Source organism: Tupaia chinensis, unplaced genomic scaffold (assembly GCF_000334495.1).
Source record: "Tupaia chinensis unplaced genomic scaffold, TupChi_1.0 Scaffold000311_2, whole genome shotgun sequence".
NCBI classification, from domain to species: Eukaryota; Metazoa; Chordata; class Mammalia; order Scandentia; family Tupaiidae; genus Tupaia; species Tupaia belangeri.
In genome coordinates, this window is record NW_006159803.1 from 2,856,408 (window position 1) to 2,862,094 (window position 5,687).

Sequence of the window (5,687 nt, forward strand, 5' to 3'; positions counted from 1 at the left end):
CGGGGGGGGTGATTTCTCGCTTTCTCTCTGTCTCTGTCTGGCGAGCGCATGCGCCCTATAGTAAAAGAAAAAAAAAAAAAACCTCTCCAAAAAAAGGAAACACACACACACACCAAAAAAAGCCTCCCCTCAAACCAAGGTATGTATGAATGATTCTGAGAGTATATACTGCACAAATTCATTTATTCAATTAAGAGGGGAAAAGCTAAAATTAATCTATGGATGATGATTACCCTTGGGGCTGGCATTTACTAGGTGGAGGTTTGAAGGAGTTCTAGGGTAACACTAATGTTTGTCTTGATCTGGGTGATTGTGTGGGTATATTCACTTGAAGAAAATTCAAATAAATTAATCATTATAGTCTGTGCACTTTTGTGTTTGTGTATTTTACCTGTATAATTCAAAGTTGACACTATGAATAGATGTGGCCTGATAGTCAAGGGACTGGATCTCACAAGGCTATGACACAGTTGAAGTCCTGGATCTGGTGGCTTAAAAAATAAACCAGGGGTGGGGCCAGCAGGTGGTGTGGTGGTTAAGGCAGCTGGATTCCCACATGGCTGACCACAGTTCAAGTTCCAGACCTGGAAGCTTGCTTTCTCACTTTCCTTCTCTTTGTCTCTGGGCAAATTAAGAAAAAAAAAAGAAGAAGAAGAAAAAAAAATTGTGACAACGAGTAAAATTAAGTAGAAAATAATTTTTTAAAAAAATATGTAAATAAATAAGGCACTCGTGGTGTGGTGGTTAAAGGCACTGAATTCCCACATGGCTGATTGCAGTTACAGTCCCGGACCTTCCAGCCTCCGTTTTTGCTTTCCTTTTCTCTTTGTCTCTCTCTGGTCAAATTAAAAAAAAAAAAAGGAATACATAACTATTATTAAATATATATATATATACAACAGGAGCACATGCATGCCCAGAATCCTGAAAGGAGGGAATGATGAAAGAGAAGGGACTACAGTGTGAAAGTTTCCCACTGGGAGGGGATGCTTTCTCCTGCGTCTTCTTTTTTTTTCTCTGGGGAGTGCATGTGCCCTCCGGCTGATTTTAATAATTATTTTATGTAACTTCATTGATTTTAGTTTGACCACAGAGGGACAGAGAGAGAGAGGGAAAGTGAAAAAAGCAAGTTTCCAGGTCCAGGACTTGAACTGTAGTCAACCAGGTGGGAGTCCAGTGCTCTTAAGGCCACCTGCCAGCTCCCCTCTGGCTGACTTAAAAAAGTTTAAATAATTTCCCTAAATAATAGCAATAACCAGTTAAAACTGATAACAGGATGAAGAGCTCCCTAAAAGTAGCAACACCACACACACAAAAAAATCTAATTTAACAAAAAATTTACGATAGGGATTAACTACCAAACTTTATTCATATGTACCATGAGACTTTTACCACTTGCTTCTTTCATTACCAATTAAGTTATAACATTAATGCACTTTTAACATTCCAACAGAATTTCAATTTGAAATAATGTTGGTGATTCTAAAGTTAATAAGGAAGCATAAAAGGGATGAATGCATGAAAAAAATAAGAAGAGTATAATAATGGATACAAAGCTATAATGATCTAATGAGGACAAAGTATTCTATCCTTCATATTATACAGCACATACATATGTGTAAACTTATTATTGATCCAATATCCTCGTTCATACATTTTTTAGGATTAGCTGGAATTTGTAATTCAGAATAATATGGACTTCTAAAAAATTTAAGTATGTATCATTTACTACTGGCCCCCACCCCACCAAAATTCAGTCTAGAATAGGAGCACATTCATCAAACACATTACTACTTTGACATTAAAGTATGAATATTCTTAACAAATAAAAAAGACAAAATAGCATAACATTTGTCAGATTTTGCCATAAATTTAAGGGGGAAAAATTGGTTGTCAGAACCTTTTGGACTTTAGAATGATGAACAAGAAATTGTGAATCACTGTAGGCTAAGAGTCATTACAAGTAAATGAGCGAGTGAAAGGAAAGTTTATTTTACCAAACTGTCAAGTAGTTAAATATTTAGGGGAAAATATGTAGTTGATCATTTCTTCATACCAGATAACCACAACATATTATTTATGCATTAGAATCTAACTCCTACTTTTAACAAATCAAGAAATAAGAGCCTAGAAACAATATACCTCTTGCAAGGGATAAATATATGCTATGGAAGAAATGATCATTTGAGGTAGAAATGTAAATTGATGTAAATTTCCTTGCAGAATTTGGCAAAATGTTTTTAGATCCTTAAAAGAAAGTGCACTTAACTTATTGAATTGGTAATTATATTCTTTAAAATGTCTCCCAAGGAATAATTGATATGCAAACATTTGTTTACCACAAATGCTCACTGCTGGTTTTGTGTGTATTGCTAAAAAGTAGAAAATGTTAAATATTAGAAGGAAAACATTAGGAAAGTTGTATTTACAATAAGTTTATGTAGAAAAAAATTTACAAAAAAAGGCTAATTATGACAAAATGATAACAAACATGAACAAAACCAGAGTCCAATAAAAGTATATAATAATAAATACCTGATATACAATTTCAAGTAGTTGGGCCTGAGTCTGAAAGATGGTGATATAAGAAAAAATGAATGCAGGGACCAGCAGTAGGCGTAATGGCTATGTTACTGGACTCCCATGTAGTCCACCTTGGTTCAAGTTCCAACCCTGGTGGCTTAAACTCATGCCGGATGCATGGGTGTGCCCAAGATCCTGAGAGTAGAATGGAGGAGAACGGATTGCATTGTGGTCATCCTCCTTGGGGGGGTGATTTCTTGCTTTCTGTCTATTTCTTTCTGTCTTTCTGGCGAGTGCACATGCCCTATAGCAAAAACTTCTTCAAAAAAAAAGATGAATACAGAATATATAACAATATGCTTCTGAAATTACTTTCTACTAAACCACCAATCTTGATATCCCTAGTAGCCATGACATCTCACCTTTGCCTATACGTGGATGGGTGCTTTATTTATGTGTAATTTTTTTTTTTTTAAAGATTTTTTTGCTACAGGGCATCTGTGCTCACTGGAGAGACAGAAAGCGAGAAATCACCCCTCACCAGGGGGGATGGCTGCACTGCAATCTCTTCTCTGCCATTCTCTTCTTGGGATTTTGGGCATGTATGTATATGTGCTTGGTGCTGGTTTGCCAAGTCTTGGACTTGAACCACAGTTGACTATGTAGTAGTCCAGCAATGTAACCACTATGCCATCTGCTGGCCCGCATGTGTAATTTTAACATATTGTAGGGTTCTAGCAATACCCAGGGCTGAAATAATCAAATATTTAAGTGTAAGACTTATCAGAGTTGACATACATTGACTATAGTATTGCCCAAATAATAGACTGGATCCTTACAATCCTTACATATAATTATAAAGACAGCTACATATTGTTATTTGTGGTATACTTTAACTCTGAAATGGGGTCACTGTGCATTTGACTATTAAAATAAACTACTGGCCCAAGTGGTGGCACAGTGGTAAATACAACTGGATCCACATGGAATAGTACTGTTGGGGGTGCCTGTTTCTCTGTCTCTCTTGTAAGAAATAAGCAAAAGAAAATAAATAAATAAAAATAAAAATAAAAAATAAATAAATAACTAGGAATAATAGTTTATGGTTTAACTCTTGAATATAAAGAAAACCTCCAAGTACAAGTTTTCTTTGTTCTCTATCTAGCAGCTTCTGGCTACTTAAACAGTCTCCATGACAGTGAACTTTTGTTGTTGTTGTTGCAGGGTGCACATACTTGGCAAAGAAAGACAGAGTCAGCGAGAGGGAGAAAGCACTCCCCCTTGGGGTGTGTGGTCAGGCTGCAATCCTTTTCCTCTATTCTCCATCCCTTTGTGGTCTGGGACATACATGCACATGATCCTGGCATGTTTTTCAAGCAGCTGGGGCCAGAATTCAAAATGCATAGTCAGCTACATGGGGTCTGGCTCCCTTAACTACTCGGCAATAGGGCTAGTTCTGAACTTGTTTCATTTGTTTATAAATTCCTAGTATTTAATACACATAAATGTTAACTGAAATGAGAAAAAAATCTCATTCAGTTAACATTTTCAGCATTATAGGTACTCTGGAAAAAGAGTATGAATTAACTGACTTATAAAGGAATGTAATCAAATTCTGTAAATGAGATTGCCAATATAAAGTAATTCAAACTTCGTGCTAATGAAAACATTTATTCAAACCTAACTGTAGTGCAGTATCAAGCTGAGTTAAACAAACATTAACTGTATGATATTCAGTTCCTTAGGAATAGACCGCTGCCACATCATAAAAAAATCTCTTGAAACATAAATTTCTGCAGTAAGGTTTAGCAATTAAGAAAACGTGATTTTCTACACTGAGAAATGTCAGAGTAGGATGGATTTATTTTTCTAAAGGCTCAGTACAAAAAAAAGGTAGAGAAAGTGACTCTTTAACAAAACATACAGCTGTAGGAAAAAACCCTAATACACTGATATTTAACTTAACAGAAAGCACTTATGACACATAGTTTAATGTCTAGGCACAATTGGTCAGGTACTAATTATAATTGCTTATTTAAAAGTTTAAACCAATTTTTCAAATTGACTGATGTGTGTGAATCTAATACACAGAAGGCACCTGTCTCATTTCCCCTTAAGGACTTCTTGAGAATAACTCTTTATAACACTTTAAGGGACAAGCAGACAATGCACTATATCTAAGTATAAATATAGTTATTTAAACATATCCCATTTTAGGACAACCTAAAATATAAAACTATGATTTATCTTTTTACATCTTATGATGGGCATTGGCTTTCGAAAAGGATACCAGAAGATAATCCACCACACAAGCTTTAACATAGAACATAAGACTTAAATTAAATGTGCATTGGTCACTACTATGCCAAGAGTTTTATGAATTAGTGCAATTCTTTAAATTCCCAGTATTTAGGGGAAAAGTATATACATATCAAGAAAATTTCAACCATTAAATAATCAATTTTTTTATGGCTCCAAAGTCTAACCACTTAATAGTTCTGTGAAAGATCTTAGAAGTTATAAATGAAAGATGAGAACACCTAAGAAATAGTTTTCAAAGTTCTCTTTATAACAAAGAGAATAGAATGCCAGAAGAAAAGTTAAAGTGTAAAATTCTAGGAATATAATCCTTACTGCGATTATAAGGAGGAGTGGTAAAGTATTCACTCTTGGAAAAAAGCCCATCCAACTGCTGATTTCTGATTAGATATTTCACTACCAATTGAGGTGGTTATCACTTTGTAGTATATTTAGGGGCTATGAATTTAATATCTTGTTAAATAATTACTGAAGGCAATTTATAAGGATTAGCATTTAGCATCATTTTTTCTCCAAAAAAAAAAAAGAGCAATTACTTCAGATAAATAATCCTCAGAATTAGAGATCATAAAAAGTCAAAAAACACAGTGTAAGAACATTAAGTTGATTTAACCTCTATTTTGACAAGATTTACACAATATTTACATTATGCAATTGTCAAAGCTATACAGTTTTGCAGATTGGCTCTACTTACATTTCTGCAAATGTTTTTTTCTAAAATAAAAATATACCAAGTAAGCCTATTTACAAACTACGAAGCTGTTTCAGAAACAGCATGATTTAGATATAAAGTGAAATGTCAGTACAATGAAAGTGCAGATCATGCTTTCAGATTCTGTCACGAC